Consider the following 21,370-nt stretch of genomic DNA (forward strand, 5'->3'; position numbering starts at 1 on the left):
GGAGCATTGCATATTATCAGCAGCCCTCTATCCAGATATTTATTAAATGGGCAGTAAGGTTTTTCTTACCTGCCTGCTTAGAAATTTCCAAAAATTAAAACCAAAGTGAACCACAAACCACAAAAGACAAAAAGCACCCAACTTTCCTGGCAAAATACTGCAGGATTAGCTACTTCCCTATTTTCAAATCATTTTACAAGGTTTAAAGATATCTACAGGTTCTTAGTAAATATTTTCACAATTTCACAGCACTGTCTGTGAATCTCCAGCTACATTTTCAACAACCTCATCCCTCAAAACCACTGATAGCCCCTTATAACTATATCCATGGTTTTATATAAACAGCTCCTGTGTTCCCTCTGCTCTGTCACTTCAGCAGAGAGATCAAACAAAGGTCACATTTTGCATAAACACCTGCACAGACACCCAAGTTCCGCTCTGGCCTTTTCACCTTCACAGCACTGAGAGAACTGTTGTCTGTAGTGCTCATTATCTCAAATTATAATTAGCACCAGGTCAAATTTATCATGGTGCAGTGATAAAAACAAACAAGGCAACCGCAAGCTACCATAAGTTGAGGGTTTTGCATCTAGTTCTGGATTATACTGTACAGCATTGAATCAGTTATAAAATTATCTCCTCTTAAGACTGTGAAATGCAAAATACTGGTGAGTTTTTATAGGTGTCATGGAAATAAACTCTTCTTTTTTCTTCCTCTCCTTAAACATAATGTATTTTCCATAGCCATATCCAAGAAAGACATGGCTTGAAGATAAAATCACACCTATATGGCAAGCTATTTCATAGTTACATTTTGCCCCACTTGAAAAGTGGATGCACTGACATGGCATCAGTTCAAACAGCTCAAAATAGGTTCTTTTTCCACAGATATTAGTCATAAGACTTGTTTTAAAACATCTGGGACTTAATCTGAAACTCTCTAACAGCAGAAGACTGTTTTGTGGGTAAGAACAGAGTAACAGGAACAGCAGAGAACTAAACCCACTTGCTGGCCATCTACTCTTTTAGCACTTCAGCTCAAAGTGTGTTTTAGTGCCACAGTGACTCCCTCTGAGCTAATCTGCTGCCAAAGATGCTCAGAACTCCACAGCTCAAAGGCTGTTTTCTGTCATGGTTTTGCCAGGAGAGAAGGCCCATGTCAGTGGTCTGGAGGAGGTGGATTGGGTTTGTGTTTTTAAAGCTCCAGACCTTCTTTTCTCCTTTTTCCCCCAAGGAATTTGTTACAGAATCATTTTCTCTTCCATTGATAAGTCTCACTCATAGAAGAAAAATGGTCCACAGAAAACATATGTACACATGTTGTTTTAACTTCTGTAAGAAAAAAACTGGGGTTAAACCAGTCATAGAACTATTCCTACTCAAAATGCACAATTTTGTGCTCTTCCAAGCTTTTCCTCAAAAAAAAAAGGAAGTATCTTTTATACAAACAAACTTAATTATGAAATCCAAAGACAGATATTTAATATTTTTCTTTGATAGCTGTAAAGATACATTTAATGACAACCAAAAGGCTTCAGAGATATCTTCCCTCTTGAGTACATATCTCTCTATTTATACTGGAGGAAAATACATTATATTAAATTAGAGAGGCATGTGAAATGCAACCTAACAACTGAACAGCTCTTGAAGGAACTATTTCATGTTTTGGGAGACAAAACTGAAGGAAGGAAAATGATCACAGAATCCCAGACTATTCTGGGTTGGAAGGGACCCACAAGGATCATCGAGTCCAACTCTTCAGTCAATGGCCCACACAGGGGATTGAACCCATGACCTTGGCATTATTACAACCAAGTTTAAACCAACTGAGCCAATCTCAGGGTCATAATGGTTCTGTTTCATAAACTCTATATCAAAGGAAGTCAGGAGATTATCAGCTGGGTAGAACCATCTCACCAGCTCCAGGTACTCACAGCTTTGCTGCCCAGGCATGACTGTTCCTCCCTGGTGGTACCAACAGTCAGGAATTTGTACTCCATGCTGATTCACTTCACTAGTGCCACTCCTGTGCTCCTCAGAGCTCCCCTCAAGCACCTGCTCTGCCTTAGCAGGGAGGGAAAGCAGCCAGGGCAGCAACACCTCCGTGGATGCACATCCCTCAGGGTTCCCACTGCGACCACATCTCCCCTGCCTGCAGAAACGAGCCCATCATGGGTTTGTGGCTGTGCTACAGGCCTGCACAAAGCAATCCATCCCTGCAGGGAGGAGCACCTGCCAGGAAATCACTACTACAGCTTGCTTTAAAGAAGATCCCCTCATGTGCAGTAAGGAATCAATAGCTTGCAGCATGGGTTTACAATCACAGAGCCAGTTCAAGCAGACCTGGAGCCCACTGCAAAGCTCATTAATTCTCCCAGCCACAAGTCCTGAGGTGCAGTTTCCACCCTGCTGCTGAAAGCCACTGCTTGACCCACCCTCCTGTGCCAGGGACAGGGATTTTCCATTTGAAAGGTAAAGCAACTGAGAAAAGTATTTGGGATGGATTAAGCAATAGAAAGGAGCTATTTGCCATCACAAAGATGATGCAGCCCAGAGAGACAACATAGTGATTTTGTTACAAACAACACAGCTTTATGATGCTACTCTTTCTTCTGCACATGCTTTTATCTCTCGATGTCAGAATAAATTTTGAACAATGCAGAGTCATAAAAATGTAAACTGTGTTGCCCAGGAGACATCACAGACCTCTACATGGGGCTTCTTCAAGAGAACCTTCATGTAAGATGTCTTTTCACAGCCTTAGTTTCCTCCTATCCTTGCCAAGAAGATGCATCCTGTTACTAATCCCCATTAAATTCTGCTTTGAGAACTTACAGTCTGACTATACACTAATGAGTATCTTTCTTTGTATTTCCTGCCCCAAATTGCTATACAGTCCTGATCTACTAAGTATGCTCAGGTTGGAATGTTAGAGCAGAGAGATACAAGCATGAACAGAGAAGAACATGAGAGGAAAAGCAGATCAGTAAAGAGGAGGATTATTTATATGATGCAAACAACTTTTCCTACCTTACTTGAAACTCTGCCTTGAAGTATTCAGCAATGAGCAGAACCACAACTCAAACATCTAAGAAACCTTCAGTTACAAACACAGGTGTGAGTTCTGTGTATCTGAGGTTTGTGTGCACTTAGTAAAGAAGCCTGAAGAAATAGCCTGTCTATTGCTAAGGAACTCTGAGCTGCTACAGTGTTCCCAGACACAAAAGTTCATTCCCTCAGCACTAATTAAAGCCCAATAGTAGATATCTGATTTCTCCCCTTGCCTGCTGTGATATCAAAACACACATGATAAGAAGCTGTGAGAGTAACTCACAGTACCTCAGACCTTTGTGGCAAACTGTCACCCAGACCTGGAGCTTCCCCCCTAAATGACTTGGCCTTTTTATGGTTATTGGAAAACCAAACATGAAACACCAAAATTGATATAAAGCATCTCAGCAGTTGTGATTGTTCATTTCAATTCTGAATTTTCAGATTAACCTCATAATCCCTGAATTTAATCCTGAGCTTGTAAATGCTCAGACATTACTAATACTCAGGTTTAATAAAAAAAGGATACCACTTTTCAATGTAATTTCTTAACAGCAAACATCCTCAATTTAATAAAGTGCAAACATGTTATTTACAATTATCATTCTGGCTTTCTGTAGGAGGTTATTCCATTACATGGTACTTCTGTTCATTTGGATGAAGGGAAGTTTGTCTCCAGCTCTTACTCAGCTGCACCTGCAGAGCTGAGGTTACCATACTCCCTGAGTGTTTCCCACATGTGAACTTTATTGATGGGTTGTACAGTCTGTCATTCTTCTGTCAGAATTTCATAAATAGGCCTTCCCTTTATACTCTGCCTTTCCTTTAAATCCCTTGTACTCTTGCAGAGACAAAGATGTAATGAGTAATTTAGAGAGACATGGAGGTGATTTCTTTGCTTCACACTTAATTATAGTTTGCTAAATCAATACATTCTTTACACTAAAACAATCTTTTCCCATTACCACAATGTTATTTAATACACCTTAGGTCCTCTTCTCTGGAATTGAGAATGTAACAGCTCCAAGAGCTACAGGGCTATTTCATATTCTCAGGTAAGAGCTGGGCAGGTCTCCGTTAAGGGATGGCAAAGTGTTCCTGACACATCCATCTGCAGTGCTTGGTCTGGGTTCTGTTCTCAGCTAAGTACGTTATTCTGATCAGAGAAGGTGTGCTGGCATATCTGTGTCTAAGTGCACAGTTTGATAGTCTGTGTTTGCTTCTACTGTCTGCTGCTTAACACAGGGTGAATCTGACTAACAAACTCAAGTTTACCACCACCGTTGAACAACTGCCCTTTATAGGGATCTCAGTGCTAACAGAGCAACTGTTTAATACAGGACAAAAGCTCCTTTGCACCACCTCAGAAACTCTGAAGGCAATGTAAGTGTTTGCACAGAAATGTAGGGAGCACATACCAGACAGATATTTCTGGGTTCACACCACCCTCCATGTCCTTGCTCAGCAATTTCCAGTGGGGTGTAAATACCCTATAGAGTCACTAACCAGTAATAGGGAAATGACTCATTCCAGACAAGAGACAGAGCAATCCAAGTGAGGGACTGTCCTGCACTTTGTTTTTTGTTGAATAGATCTCAAAAGAGAGGGGAAGAGCTAAGCCAGTGCAGATATTACTGTATATGATCTTATTTGGCATTCTTGTGCTCATGATTTGTGCAGTTTGAGACAGACAAAACCCTTTGCAACGCCAGGCTCCCAAATTAAAGTTCTTTCATTACTGTGCTGGATCTGTGGAGAGGGACACAGTCATAGCCCTTCTTTGCTGAAGTGCTTTTGAAAGAAATTATACTTATTGCACTATTTAGAAAGTAATAACAGCAGAAAAGAGCAAAGTGACTTAACAACAAATATCAGTGCTGTAAGGAAGGTCTGTGCTCCAATGCCCTTGAGGATAGAAGTCATCCGTGCATTTAATGCTTCAGCAATACCAATACAATAACCTTAGCCTGGGCTGCTCTGTAACACACAGCAAAGGAATTTGTTCCATGGGGTTTTTTCAGTCAGGAATATAACATCAGCAGTTTCATTCCTGCTAAAGTCCTGAAACATAAAAGATAGAAAAATAGAGATTTTTTTTTTTAATTCAGATTTGCTAATAGGCAATGATTATTTCCCCAGTTTCTATGGCACTATCACCATGGCAGCTTGCCATTTTAATCAAAGGCATTAGAGCACATTGGTGACACCATCCCAGTGTTCCATCTCCTGGGCACACACAGCAGGATCCAGAGTCAACTTCCGTATGACAGAGGCCAGAATGGCAGCAGCCACCAGGGTTAGAAAGGCCACATTTCAGGCATATAATTAAAGAACAAGATCTCAGTGTTCCTCACTCTAATCCTGAACACAATAGTGGAAATAGAACCATTGTGACCAAAATGAGAATCAAGATTCTTTCACAGCTTGCTCCGTTTCTCCATGGGGTTTGCCCCTTCTTTGATGAACTGCTCAATGCAAATGATTACTCAGCAGATCCTACAGGAATGTGCAAGCAAAAAAAAAAACAAAACAAAAAGAAAAAAACAAAACAAAAAAAAAAACCAAAAAAAAACCAAACAAAAAATCCAAACCCACAATCGCTGTAGAGAACTATCTGCAAAACACTGACAGATAAAAACCCCACACTTTGTTCTCTGTACAGGCAAAATTGAAGCATCACATACAAGACTGAAATCATGACCAGAGAGCAGCATAACTCAGTGTTCAGAACTATGAAATTTTCAGCATACAAGGGAAGGCATCCTAATTTTACTAAATGTACCATGAAGTATTTGCAGATATGCTTCTGCTGAAAAATATCCTGGTGAGTATTGAAAAAATATTTCCAGCAATCCTTCATGTTGTCTATAAAATACATAAGAAAATACATTTTCAAACTATCTTAGGGCAAATTCATAACCTTGTCCTGAGGTTTCTGATTTTTTTAAATCAAAGTATATTTCAAAAGGCTGAGATACTCTAAAATAACATATGAATTTATAAACCCTTTTAATGAACTCTAATAAGCAAGTTGAACAAGTTCTCTGTTTCATGCTTAAAATTTACCCAGGGTGCATCCAAGAGATAATAAATAAATAAAGATCACGTCAGTAATATATTTGGCAGTAAAACACTACAGTAAAGCACTGTGACTAAAAATCCCTGGTATAACAGTATCCTGAAGTGCACAGCACTGGCCTCAAATAGAAGAGCAACAAGAAACAAGTAAAATGAGACTGAGACTACCTTTGCCTTCTTTAACTACTTAAAATCAGAAATACTCTGAAATGATGGCAGAAGCAGTTATGTTGGGAAACCATGAAAACAGAACTGTAACTCAAGTCTTTCATATCTCTGGGACCTCCATCCCTGTTAGATTTACAGTTTTTCCTCCCTTGGGTCAGTAGTTGAGGAAGGACAACTAAAGAAGGAGTCCAGAAAATATTTGACAGTGAAACAGTTGTACTGTTACATTTACTAATTAACCTGCCTTTAAAAGAAAGCCAATCAATTACTGTCAAGGATTTGAGGACAGTTCTGCCACCTTGTCTGGGCACACTTCTCAGTTTTGTGCCATCTTTGTCTTAGGAAGTCAATGACACAAACACAGGAAGATGCTGTAACATCTCTGCAATATTGTATCACACCTCAACTGGTGAAGTTCTACCCTTGCAGAAGGGCCACACTGCTGAATTTTCAGACCACCTAAGCAGGCAGGTTCTTCAGCTTCTTCATTGGGACCACCTGATTCATTTAATCAGAAGGATCACACTCAATTTAGCTCTAGGCTTTTGTCTAAATATCTATGCATGCCTGTGCAGGGCATATCAAAGATAAATGAACCAGTAGAATACAAGATCCTCAAAAACAACAACAACAACAAAGCCTTTTCTGCTTTCAGTCTTCTATTTAATAACAGTTGCACTTGATATTTTCAGCTTGCCATTTGCTTAATTAAAAGTTTGTATTTAATTTTTGCTTAATATGAAGCCCAAGATATCTTATGAAATTCAAGTCAAAAGGAGATTCAGATTTCATTGTGTTTTCAGAACCCAGAATACATTAAGCAGAAGGAGGCTTCATTAAACCCTGCAAGATATGAGGTCTAGACTGCCTGGAAACAAACATTCTGCCACTTCCCTTAGTCCTTTCCTTCTCTCTCTACACCATTATGAGGGAATGTTAGGCCAGTGTTGTTCTCCTCCTATGAAGACCAACAAAGGTTACTGTGTTTAAAGGCAGTAACAAGCTAAACAACAATATGTGACAACAAGATGGTCTACACAGTTTTAAAGTTCCTATGTGACCATGCAGTATATAACAAATTTAATAAAAACCCCATTTTCTCTCAAACTAACACAGATATGACACCAACAAACTCATACAAGACTCAAAGTGGCCTGAAAATACCACAAGGATTTGTGTGTGCACAGTGAATATCACTCTGTGTCTGTGACACTGCCCAGCAAGGAGGAACTCACTGTGACACAACATACATTTAAAACACATGGTTTTAATTTAAATGAGATGTTCTAAAACACACAGTCCCTAATTTTTTTTTAAAGTGACATAAAGAGCAGCTATGGCAACGATTAGCACAGTGTTGCATTGGCAGCATCAGAGCCAGTGCTCGTAGCCTGCAGGTACAGAGCTCTACAAAATTCCTTACCTGGAGTCCCATTCACTCAATGGCCTTTTTGCTGAGTCTGCCAACGTGCCAATAAGGGAGATGTGCCAGGGACAATGAAAGATGCAGAGGGAGGCTTACCAGGGAAGGACTAAGTACCACCCCTGCTCACTGCTCTCCTATCTGGAGGCTGTAACACCCAGCCACCATCACCACTACATGAATTCGTATTGCTGAACCAAGACTAAAATCTTCAGGAATCCATTTACAGAAAAATACCCTTTTTAAAAACAGATACACTATGAGTAAGCAAACAATCAGTTATTTTTGCACTATACACACACCAAAATGAGTCTATTAAACCTGATCCCTACCCAGGCTCATACTCTTAAACTGTTGTTCTATGGTACATGAATTAAGCTGCCCCATAGATGACTGAGTTTCTTGTAAAAGTACAGACGTAAAAATGTAGTTTATCACAAAAGAACAGGATTCACTGAAGCGTCATTTCTACCCCAAGTCACACGATGTGTGGGCAGCACAGCCCACACTGGTTCTGTGCTCCACACCACCCTCAGTGTTCCAGCCTTAGCTGAAGCATCCAGGCTTGTAAGAGAAAGTTTCCCAGGGATGGCAGGCAATGACATTCACTTATATTCCAGGTTCAAATGGGAAAAGTCTAGCTTGCTCCTGTGTGAGCAGCACAGTCATACCAGGGAAAAATCTGGCCTCCATCCATAGAAAGGAGACCATTTAGTCAATTCACACCACCAGCAGAAAACGGAGCCAGATGCAGCCTCAACAGCTAACACACTCATATTTAATCACAGATTGTAAATAACAACACTTTTCCCACCAACAGCAGTTCCAATTCCAGAAGCTTAATGTACTTTGCTTTAAATCTGTGCCATAGCAACCTTTATTAAAGTCAATGTCATCTGTAAGGACTGAGTTAAAATAAAATGTGGGCCAAATTTATCAGACATCAGTTTCCTTCAGATACAGAGCTCAGAACACTGACTGTGCGTCACCCTAGATGTGATAGGAGTTGTATATGTTGCACCCAACAAGGTATTTTAAACCAGTCCATTCCAAACATTTGCTCTGATTATCAGTTTCAAGTATTTGTCTGAGATGCTGAAGGTCAAATGAAAAGTGTGAAAGGTTTCTTTCCATTTACATTAAATTTATATCTATATCCTAGAAATCGCAGCACTCTCCAGGCCAAGGCAGAGAAGCCTCGAGGTTATTAAAATATGGCATTGTTATGTTATAGCTGCTCAGTTTAAAGGCACAGCCAGGGGACAGCAGAGGAGGCCATTCCCCTTTGCTGTCGGAGCTGTGCGTGCCCAGTGAATATCACGGTGTGTGCGTGACACTGCCCAGCGAGGGGGAACTTACTGTGACACAACTACAGCAAAAGTAGCCAACAATTTATTCTTTTATTTTCAGCACTGGCTCACAGTGGGGCTCTGCATCTTTATGTCGGGAAGGTACTAAACGAGCTTAGAACTGGCATATTCTTACAACCTCCGGGGTACGCGTAGGGGTAGGGAGCTTTTTAAATTTAGATTATGTAAGGTCGTGTGGCTCTCTGCATTATGTTTTATATACACATTATATCTCACTGCACCCCGTGAACTTCAAATGATCGTTAATCACTCAAATCCAGACAGATACCCTTTTGTAGCTCTTTCAGAAAGAACAAATAATACACGCACATCTAATAGTTATCGGAATGAGGTCAACCCCCCAAATGTCCGGACATGGTCCAAGAAACACAGAAGGACATCCCACCTGCCCAAATCGGGCTCTTGCCCGAGCAGCCCCGAACCAGCCGGCCCGGAACAGGCTCCTTGTGGAGGAGGACGCCGCGAATGCAGGAGCGAAGCCCCGGCGAGTCTGCAATGCAGAAGCCCTTCCCGGAGCTCATCAATGAGCTGGGGGAGACGGGCGGGGGCAGAGCCGGCACAGCTCCCGCATCCCCGGCAAGAAAACCCGAGGCACGGGGTGGGAGGCGTTTCTGAGCCCCGGCTTTGCCCTCCCCGGCTCGGCCGAGGGCTTTGCCCTCCGGGTGTCCGAGCTCCGCACAGCGGGAACTTCTGCAGCCGGGGCGGCGCGGAGCCCGCGGGCAAGGGCACGGCCCGGCCCACCTGTGCCACCTGCCGCGGCGACACGGCCCGGCCGGCCACGGCAGCAGCAGGAGGAGGAGGAGAGGAGGAGGAGGAGGGAGAACAGCTCTTACCTGCTCCCGCTGCTCCTCCCGCAAGTCCTTCCTAACCAAGCTCCATCTTCCTCCGGCCGGGGAGGGGGGAAGGGGGGAGTGAACCCGGCGCTGCCGCCCCCCCAGCTGCCGCTTTCCGTCAGCGCTGTCCCCCCGCCCGGCCGAGCGGCCGCCCCTCGCCCGCCCTGCAGCGGCAGCGGCACACGGAAAGCAACACCCACCTCCCGCCGCCTCCTTCCCATGAAGTCACCGGCCGCAGGGCCGGCCCTCCCCGGCTGCCCGCAGAGCCGAAGCCGCGCTCCGCCCCGCTCCGCCCGCGCCCACCCCCGGGGCCGCCCCCGGCGCCGCGCCGGCCCTGGGCGAGCCCGGCCGCGGTGTGTGATGTGCGGTGTGCGAGCCGGGTCGCGGTATAGGGTGCGCGATGTGCTTGTGCGGTGTGCGATGTGTGAGCCCGGCCGTGGTGTGCGGTGCGCGATGTGCGGGCCCGGCCGCGGTGTGCGATGTGCGGTGCGCGGACTCGGCTGCGATGTGCGGGCTCGGCCGCAGGGTGTGATGTGCGGGCTCGGCCGCGCTGTGCGGTGTGCGATGTGCGGGCTCGGCCGCGCTGTGCGGTGTGCGATGTGCGGTGTGCGGGCTCGGCCGCGATGTGCGGTGTGCGATGTGCGGGCTCGGCCGCGATGTGCGGTGTGCGATGTGCGGGCTCGGCCGCGATGTGCGGTGTGCGATGTGCGGTGTGCGGGCTCGGCCGCGATGTGCGGGCTCGGCCGCGCTGTGCGGTGCGCGATGTGCGGTGTGCGGGCTCGGCCGCGGTGCTGCCGGACGATGCGGGCGGTCCCACACGGCCCGGGAGCGGCCCCGTAGCCCCTCCTGCACGGCAAGCGCTTCCCCGCCCCAGGATGGTCCCGCGGGAGGGGGAGATCGTAAGCGTGGCCTCCTCCCTGTACCCATCGTTCTGGAAAGGACCGTGCTTAGTTTTGCCCAGTGCGAGGTGGGTCTGTTGTCCCACGTTGCTGCTTTTTGTGTGCCTCCTGTTTGGCCAGAGAGGTCAGTAAAGTCTGCTACAGCCTACAGTAACCTCTCAAATCACCTGGGGGCAGCTCCCTCAGTACACACACAGGTGATTTCTATCTCACCCTGTTAAAACTGCCTCTCCCACACCAAAGCAGCCTTTCCCTTCCACTCTTCCAGTAACACTAGAACTGAAAAGGAAACGGAGTAAGAAACACACCTCTAGAACCGAGTATCCCCTTTTCCCACTTACTATCATGCAAGACCAAGAACTAAGCAAAATATGTGGAATAGAAGGGAAAAAAAAATCACAGGTGAGAAGTACCTCTTCAAGAAAGGTCTCCTGATCCAAACCACTAAGCACTCTCGCCTATTACAGGTGACACCCAACCAGTGACAAATAAAGCAACACCAAATCCTTAAGAGAACACCAAATGTAAACAAAACATTACACATTTTGCACCACAACACCTGGAGAAGTATATCTGGTGACACATGAAGAGAGTTTTGCAGATATGCATTTTCATATCATAAGCAAGTGAGGGTTGATGGTTAGGGAAGAAAACCAGATCAGTTACTTACATTCTAGTTCTCTGAAAGAACCCCAACATCTGTTAATAATATTGTTGAAATCCCCCCAAAAATCTCATATCTTTACAAAACATTTCCTTTCACAGCTAATGTGGTGGGCAAAAAAGAAAACATTTGAAAAACTTTCCAACTGCTTCATATAAAACCTTTTGTTGTAAATGCATTGAACTATTAGCTCTTGACAAACCATGACATGCAAAAAACAAGTTTTGTCCAGTGCTCTTTTAGACATGAATAAAATGAACTCTTGTTTTTTGCCCCTCCCATCCTCTATTCTCCTTAGAGAAATTCTTCATGCTCATGACTGAAGATTACTTAGGCAAGCAGCAGTCTCTGCTGTGCTCTCAAGTTCCTCACAAAAGCAAAAGTCATGAGCAGAAGTGTTCCTTGGTGTCTCCTTCAGAATCCAGCATCCTTTAACTGTGGCAAAGGAAAATAAACTGTGAAATGGATGGATAACACACTCAAAAAGAACCCTAATTACTGGAAGACATACTTTTATCTTTTCCTTGATGCAATTGCCAGTACAGATTGCCCTACAGGTGACCCTACAGGTGACCCCCAGGTCATGAGAGTTCTGTAAAAGACTGAACAGTTTGGCAGAGTTTTGTGGACAGCTCTAGTGCATTTGCCTTGCAAAGGAAATTCATTTGGGGATATGTGACTTTCAGGTGGCTGCTCTAGAGCCCTCAGGACTGAAGATGCTCTACAAGGAGTCAGAGAAACTGTATAGTCCTGGAAATCCAACCACAGTTTCATTTGAAGGCTCCAACTGATGATACAGAGCCAGGGACCCATTTAAATGGTCACTGCAAAAGAAGTGTCCAGTTCCCCTTCTTTCAGGAAAGGCCAGATATTCCAGCAAAGTCTGAAGGGCTTAGCAAAGGAAAGGGGGGCCAGATCCACAGGATCAGCAGGGAAAAGCTGTCCTTTGTGGTCTGAAGTTCCCTCATTCTTCATGAGTGCCGGGTCCTGCACTTTGGCCACAACAACCCCCTGCAGCGCTCCAGGCTGGGCACAGAGTGGCTGGAGAGCAGCCAGGCAGAGGGACCTGGGGGGACTGAGGGACAGGAAGCTCAACAGGAGCCAACAGTGTGCCCAGGTGGCCAAGAAGGCCAATGGGATCCTGGCCTGGATCCAAACTAGCGTGGCCAGCAGGCCCAGGGCAGTGACCCTTCCCCTGGACTCTGCCTTGGGGAGGCCACACCTTGAGTGTTATGTTCAGTTCTGGGCCCCTCAGTCCAGGAAAGAGATTGAGGTGCTGGAGCGGGTCCAGAGAAGAGCAACGAGGCTGGAGAAGGGACTGGAGCACAAGTGCTGTGGGGAGAGGCTGAGGGAGCTGGGGGTGTTCAGCCTGGAGAAGAGGAGGCTCAGAGGTGACCTCAGCACTGTCTGGAACCGCCTGAAGGGAAGTTCTGGCCAGGTGGGGGTTGGTCTCTCCTCCCAGGCACTCAGCAATAGGACAAGGGGGCACGATGGGCTCAAGCTCTGCCAGGGGAAATTGAAGTTGGAGAGCAGAAAAAAATTCTTTACAGAGAGAGTGCTCAGGGATTGGAATGGGCTGCCCAGAGAGGGGGTGGATTCCCCATCCCTGGAGGTTTTTAAATGCAGATTGGCCGTGGCACTAAGTGCCATGATCTGGTAAAGGGACTGGAGTTGGACCAAGGGTTGGACTCGATGATCTCAGAGGTCTTTTCCAACCCAATCGATTCTATGATTCTATGTTTCATCTTTTCTTGCTACTAGCTAAACTTTCTTTTATGCCATCATTACAGGAAAACGTGTTTCTAACAGTGAAATCCCAGAGGCAGTGTGAAAATGCAGACATGCTGCACCTGGGTGAAGCCTTTGCATACTTTGGGGACATTATGTTCTGCTTCCATGGAAGTGGTAGTATCTCCAGTCTCCAAAACCAGCAGTCTGAACAGATTCAAGAACCAAAATTCTTTAGTTGAAAGAGATGCAACAAATACTGCAATCTCTCATCTGAACATCTTGCCCTTCTTCAAATCAGAAAGCAGGTATGCAGTAGTCCCCAAAGATCAGGAGCCCAGAGATCATAAAGTTATTCACAGATCTTGCATTCCCAGGATTTTAGAGAAGGGAAGCATGAATGTGACTGACATTCCTGCAGAATCTATTGGCTTTTTCTATGACCATATAGAGACACATGGGGATGAAAAGAAAGAAGTATCTTCACAGTTGATGTTCTACACTGTTCACTAATCCTGGCTGTCAGCACAACACAACTCCATAAGCAGAGAGATTCCTGTCCTGATGAAAATGGTCTGCTACCACAGAATCACAGACTGGTTTGGGTTGGAAGACCTTAAAGGACACTTAGTTCCAACCCCCCTGCCATGGGGAGGGACACCTTCCACTAGATCAGGCTCCTCAAAGCCCTCCCAACCTGGCCTTGGACACTTCCAGGGCTGGGGCAGCCCCAGCTTCTCTGGGCACCCTGTGCCAGGGCCTGCCCACTCTCATGTCTGATGACATCAATCCAGCCCAAACATTTTACTTCCAAATTTTGATGGAAAAAAGCTATTTTGTAGAAAATGATCAAACCACAGAATTCATACAATTGAGTGGATAAAATGAGCTTAAATGAAAATCAGCTGAATCCTTAACTTTGGGATTGAGGTTTCCTCTGCAGCATTTGCTGTATGTCTCCTTGACATGCTTTGATGTTTTCTTCATCCATCATACTTTTTCTTTCAGCCTGTCCACGTTTCTACACCTCACTGATTGCAGCAATTTCTTCAGAGGACCACAGACATCCTGAAGCTAACAAAAAGTTATAAATGCAGATACATATGCAACAAAACAAATGATGGACTAAAGTATCTAATCAGGCTTCACTGGTCTGTATTAGATATATCAAACTCTATGGAATAACTTCATTTCTATTCCATGTCTTTTGTTCTTAATATAATGAGGCATCTGCTTTAAACTCCTACTTCAGAAAACATGGAAACTGGGGCAAAGCTGTGAAAGAGAAGTCATGCACCACAATTTAAACTATATACAACAGAAATGCAAATTGGATCCCTTCTAATAAATGTCATTTAGAAAAAAAATTCACTTATGACTGATCTTGAACATAAATGGTAAGCACAAATTACATTGTTCTTATTATTGTCAGTCTGCAAGATCATTGGAGACTAAATACAAATGGACAGGCAGCAGTTGCAACTTGCATACTGAAGTAACAAGACATTTAGGCTTGGAGTCCAACATAAAGCTTTTCAGGAACTCTGTCTAATAAAGTGAAGACACAACTAACCCCAAGAACTCCTCTAGTCAATACTCTAGGACTGTCACATGACAAATAGCTCTTAATGATATTGTGATTGTGGCTCTGTAGCACCTGAAAGAGTTTCTGATGAAAAACCTCTTCTTATTTTAACATACAGTTCTGTTTTAACATACAGTTTCTACAGATAGATGTAGATGTAAATGAGAGCTTGAAATAAACAAATAAACCTCTACACAAACAGAGGTCAGTTGAAAAGGCAAGGACCTACTCAGGTTAAGAACACCCCAGAAGACTTAACTTGAACTAGAAAGGAGGGGATGTGATTATTTTTCAACTCGTTCTGAGTAATTGTAGCTGATAGTACTTGAAAGTAGGGTTCCTGTGAGTTGCTGCTTCTCCTCCTTGTGTTTATACAGATCAAATCACCAGGATTTTTGCTGCTGAATCCCGCCCTGTTTAAGGCATATACACACCAGGCCAGAACAAACAGGGGCAAGGGAATAAATCAGGCTGGTTACCTTTTCCTCCTCCTGACCTGTGAGACTGGGCCCCAAAAGAACTTGGCTATTTCCTAATTAATTTGATACTTAAAGCTCTTCTTATTATTGTCACTGAAATCAGCAGCATTTCTTGCCAGCCAAATGCTTTTATTGCTTGTTAACCCCGGAAATATCTATTCAACAGGAACACATTTTTCTGTCAGGTCAGCTGGGAAGTTTATTTCTCCTGTCATTGCATCAAATTACTATTTTACAGTTACAGACAGATTGTTATCAGCCTTCAGAGACTTTAAAAATAATACAATATGGTTCCTGCCACTCCCAAGCAGACTGACAAACGCCACCCACACAAACAACAACACATATTTTCACACAGCATGCAAGAAGCCTCGTTCTACAGATGTTCTGGACTTAATTCTGCAGGAAAATCTGGCACAGAACAGAATCACTGTGACATGGCACTTGTGCACTGAAACTCAGGGAAAATCTGCAATGCCTCTGTGGCTTAGTGGAGAGAAAGGGGATCACTTCCAACATCCCCTGGGATGTCTGACTTAGGACACTTCCACTCATCTGACTGGAGCTTCATTAACAAAATGCTCTTAGTATTAACGAGGTCTGGCATTACAGAATATTGCAAAGGTGCTGCTGTGAACACCTCTAAGTGTTCCCAAAACATGCACATATTTCCTAGATCTCTATTTACAGAGCTGTGGTGGAGGACAATGTTTCCCATTTCTAAACAACCCTTCTGGCACAGAGAGAGTCTGGAAGTCACTTGTCACAGAAAAGCAGAGGTGACATTCCAATTTAAAGATTTGATTTCTTATTTTTAAATCAAGTTAAGTGGCTCAGAAGTCAGCACAAGGAACACAATAAGCATTCCTGATTTACAAATAATTGGGGTCCCCAGAGGGAAAGTTTTGTAACAGTGACCATACTTTTGGCTGATATTTCAGGAGGAAAAAGGTTTTTCTAAATGCCATGGCAAAACTTCCTAATCCACTGGATCTCGATGAACAGAAAGGAGTCTTTCAGTACAAAATTTGGAACTTGTGGAAGAAGGTAACTGCCTATGTGCAGTATGGATAGAGAGAACTTGGAACAATCAGTTCTGGATATGGACAATAATCAATGAGGGTCATCTCAGCTTTCTTAACAGAGAATTAACCCTGAATTACCATGTTATTGTGAGAGATGGGACTTGTTCATGTACCAGATAAACCAACAGCAGTGAAAGAGTCTCTGTCTGCATTCCTGGCCCCTGCTGAATTGCAAGCTCCTAATACATTATTTGCATGTATGCAAATGCTGTTCCAAAAGTCATAGAATCAATAGCAGGTTTGTCACAATTGATTTGAAAAGAAACAAACTTTTGATAAAGCTTTTAGAAAGTCAGAAGAAGTGGGAAATACGTTCTGCACAGTTTGCAGGAGCTTTGGAAAGAGCAAACAGAGCACTGTCTTTCAAAGGTGGTGGTAATGTCAAATATTTTACTACTGAAAGGTATATTTTCTTCTGGATTATTGTGTTCAGCCTGAGAATGGTATCTGAGAGCAGAAACTGAAGAGGCTCAGAGAGATGTAAAGAAAGGAAAGACTTCTAGATAAGACATCCAGTTAATAAGAGAACAGTTGTGGGCTTCTATTATTATCCTCAATGTGGAAATCCAAAGGAACATGTTATTAAAAGCAACCCCAGTGACTGAGATTACAATACTTACCTCTCCCTTTCAATGCCTTAACTGCCACTGGAACTCAAATTCTCAACACATTTGAGAGCAAGAGATTGAAACAAAGCCTGGACAACCAGACAGGTCTGAAATTCTCAATATTGCCTAATGGCAGTAGGTACCCAATTCTCACCAAAATGTATAGGAAGAAAATTACTGAGGAATATTTTCATCTGTTGGCTCATAAGAGAAGTTATTTCACTCCCCCATAAAAGAAAAAACACCATGAACTGTTACAAGACTGGTTATGGTTATTCCTGCCAAGAAAGAGTTTCCTGCTCCCCTTGTGCCAGCACACCAAAATTCAGTGTCTAATAAAAGGTTCTGCCTTCTCTATGACACAACTTCAAATAGGCAAGTTTTCATTGCTAAGAAATCTTTAAAAGTCTCCATCAGCCTCTAGTCATAAAAGCTAAACATTTGATCAATCTTTAGTTGTTTGAGTCAAGATTAATATACTCAGTTTACATATTCAATTGCAGCAAATGGAACATAACTCTGAAGATTTTATTAATACCTTCTGAGGTTGTTTTTAAAAAATCTTAACCAATTAAACACAATCCTGCTAAACTTCCTACATCACTATTTGAATTTGCAACCCAGCAATGCCTGAGCATGGCTGTAAAACCAAATTAATGGTCCAGGGGCTGCTTCAAGCCTGAAGCAGAAATGACACATCTGAATTAGAACTGAATTAGCAGTTGTCACAGAGGTGGGGGAGACCATCATTCCCTGGATGCACCTGTAACTCCTACCAACATTAAGGGGTTACAAACACGTTGAGAGGAAAGCTGGCCCCATTATGTGAACGTTGTTGCCAAAAGGTTGACTGATTTCTCATGCTGAACGGGTGGAATGGAAGTTTGCAACACTGAGTCACTGAAGAGTGTGAGAGCACACATTGTTACAGCAATTCATGGCACAGAAGAGGATTGAAAACCTGCCTTTGGGAGCAAAGGGATAAGAGCAATGTCATTCTGTGCATGTTGAACCTCATCCACAACTTCATCTCCGCAGGGAACATCAGTGCCATCTAACACAGGAGACACATCATAGAGGTGGCCAGAGGAGAAGCTGAACTCCTCAGAGCCTTTAGAGGACTCACAAACATCACAGGGAGCTGAGATACCCTGACAACCAGGAATTATCACTAAAAAGAATCTGAAGAAATTTATTACCTCTCTGCTGCCCAGAGAGGCAGTGGCATGAGAACGACCATTTGGCAAGGCACAACCTGATGGTTTGGGTGGTTTAGCTTCTCTTTTGGTCCAGTTATAAGCTATTGGAAAGGGTCCCAACCCAAATTCCTGCTCAGTTCTTTCCCCCAATACAGAACAGAAAATAAAAATCATCACTCCCCCCTGCAGCTCCCAGACATTTAAAAAAATTAAATAAAAAAATGCAAACAAAAACCTTAGTACTAAGAGGCAGTTAATAGGCTGGTACTTAGTTACTGACAGCTCCTTGATTACCAGTCTGTGTTTATTCTTTGGCTCAGCTCAGAGCTATTACTCACCCCTTGGGAGGAAAGGGAGATTTTATGGACAGGAACAGCAAGCAGGAAGTTCTTTATATCAAAGGAGGAGAACCTGTTTCTCAAAAAACCCCTGACATTCATCTCAACACACAAAAGGACAGGATGCTTTCTAAGGCCAGTCATTACTGTGGAGTTTACTCAAGGCTGAAAAATTACTGACTCATCTCTCCAGTTTGCTGGTTAAGTTCAGAAACTGGACTGTAAATGGGAAAATTCTTAGTCTTTATCGCTGCTCTTACATTTCAGTTCTTAATCCTCTCTCCTCCAGCAGAAACAGGCTATATGCTGACTACAAGCAACCCCAGAATATATTTGAACAAAGGTGCTACAGCACTGGCCACATCCCCTGGGTCAGGCCAGTTTCCCACTGTCCAACATTGCCAAATCCAGTAGAACTCAGCCCACATGTGCAGCCCATGAATAGTGGGCAGCTTCTGCCAACAGAACTTACTGCAAATGTTACCTAGACAAAAGCCTCAGGAAAAATATTCCACCTTTGGCTGAGAGTACAGAAGACCTAATCAAACTGTTGCTTTTTCCCCCACTTCTCTCCAGGCAAAGAGCTGAGTTAGGTCCCATCAGAGGTTTGCTGGTAGAAAGAATGTTTAACAATAACACCATGGAACTCATCTAGTTTGCTCTTCCACATAATTCTTAACTAAGAGCACTAGAGGGTCTGTGAATCTGAGATAAGATTTTATCCTCTAAAGCTCTGAAGAAGTGACTTTTCAACAGTTACCACATTTATACAGCTGCTTTGGAGTTGTGGTTTTCTCAGTTTGAAGGGAGCACAGAGTGCACTTCATGGCAGGAGTTTACCTCAGGACACTTGGCTCTGACTCATCACAATAATTCTGTGACACTTGTGAGCAAACAAGCACTCCCTGGACACAGGGGTGGTGCCACACAGCAGTCCAGCATTAATGACAGCAGGAATCCCTGGATATGGAGGTGGTGCCACACAGCAGTCCAGCATTAATGACAGGAGGAATCCCTGGACATGGGGGTGGTGCCACACAGCAGTCCAGCATTAATGACAGCAGGAATCCCTGGACATGGGGGTGGTGCCACACGTCAGTCCAGCATTGATGACAGGAGGAATCCCTGGACATGGAGGTGGTGCGACACGTCAGTCCAGCATTAATGACAGCAGGAATCCCTGGACATGGAGGTGGTGCCACACGTCAGTCCAGCATTAATGATAGCAGGAATCCCTGGACACAGGGGTGGTGCCACACAGCAGTCCAGCATTAATGATAGCAGGAATCCCTGGACACAGGGGTGGTGCCACACAGCAGTCCAGCATTAATGACAGCAGGAATCCCTGGACACGGGGGTGGTGCCACACAGCAGTCCAGCATTAATGACAGGAGGAATCCCTGGGCATGGAGGTGGTGCCACACAGCAGTCCAGCATTAATGACAGCAGGAATCCCTGGACATGGGGGTGGTGCCACACAGCAGTCCAGCATTAATGACAGCAGGAATCCCTGGGCATGGAGGTGGTGCCACACAGCAGTCCAGCATTAATGACAGCAGGAATCCCTGGACATGGAGGTGGTGCCACACAGCAGTCCAGCATAATGACAGCAGGAATCCCTGGACATGGAGGTGGTGCCACACAGCAGTCCAGCATTAATGACAGCAGGAATCCCTGGACATGGAGGTGGTGCCACACGTCAGTCCAGCATTAATGACAGGAGGAATCCCTGGACGTGGGGGTGGTGCCACACGTCAGTCCAGCATTAATGACAGCAGGAATCCCTGGACATGGAGGTGGTGCCACACAGCAGTCCAGCACTAATGACAGCAGGAATCCCTGGACACAGGGGTGGTGCCACACAGCAGTCCAGCATTAATGACAGCAGGAATCCCTGGACATGGAGGTGGTGCCACACAGCAGTCCAGCATTAATGACAGCAGGAATCCCTGGACATGGAGGTGGTGCCACACGTCAGTCCAGCATTAATGATAGCAGGAATCCCTGGACACAGGGGTGGTGCCACACAGCAGTCCAGCATTAATGATAGCAGGAATCCCTGGACATGGAGGTGGTGCCACACGTCAGTCCAGCATTAATGACAGCAGGAATCCCTGGACACAGGGGTGGTGCCACACAGCAGTCCAGCATTAATGACAGCAGGAATCCCTGGACATGGGGGTGGTGCCACACAGCAGTCCAGCATCAATGACAGGAGGAATCCCTGGACATGGAGGTGGTGCCACACAGCAGTCCAGCATTAATGACAGGAGGAATCCCTGGACATGGAGGTGGTGCCACACAGCAGTCCAGCACTAATGACAGCAGGAATCCCTGGACATGGAGGTGGTGCCACACAGCAGTCCAGCATTAATGACAGCAGGAATCCCTGGACATGGAGGTGGTGCCACACGTCAGTCCAGCATTAATGACAGCAGGAATCCCTGGACACAGGGGTGGTGCCACACAGCAGTCCAGCATTAATGACAGGAGGAATCCCTGGACATGGAGGTGGTGCCACACAGCAGTCCAGCATTAATGACAGCAGGAATCCCTGGACACAGGGGTGGTGCCACACAGCAGTCCAGCATTGATGACAGCAGGAATCCCTGGACACAGGGGTGGTGCCACACAGCAGTCCAGCACTAATGACAGCAGGAATCCCTGGACACAGGGGTGGTGCCACACGTCAGTCCAGCATTAATGACAGCAGGAATCCCTGGACATGGAGGTGGTGCCACACGTCAGTCCAGCATTAATGACAGCAGGAATCCCTGGACACAGGGGTGGTGCCACACAGCAGTCCAGCATTAATGACAGCAGGAATCCCTGGACATGGGGGTGGTGCCACACAGCAGTCCA

General features: G+C 44.8%; 1 protein-coding gene across 6 annotated transcripts in view; it reads right to left on the reverse strand.

Annotated features, from left to right (window-relative positions):
- OTUD7A (OTU deubiquitinase 7A) overlaps positions 1 to 21,370 on the reverse strand; it is a 177,035-nt gene that overhangs the window by 116,942 nt on the left and 38,723 nt on the right. For 4 of the 6 annotated variants that reach the window (XM_071567989.1, XM_071567988.1, XM_071567990.1 and 1 more), the window contains exon 1: positions 9,924 to 10,115. The exons of 1 other annotated variant lie outside the window; for it this stretch is intronic. The gene's annotated coding sequence lies outside the window, so the exon portion shown is untranslated. One more of the 6 variants, XM_071567987.1, reaches the window with a different exon arrangement.

Source organism: Pithys albifrons, chromosome 13 (genome assembly GCF_047495875.1).
Source record: "Pithys albifrons albifrons isolate INPA30051 chromosome 13, PitAlb_v1, whole genome shotgun sequence".
Taxonomy (NCBI): domain Eukaryota; kingdom Metazoa; phylum Chordata; class Aves; order Passeriformes; family Thamnophilidae; genus Pithys; species Pithys albifrons.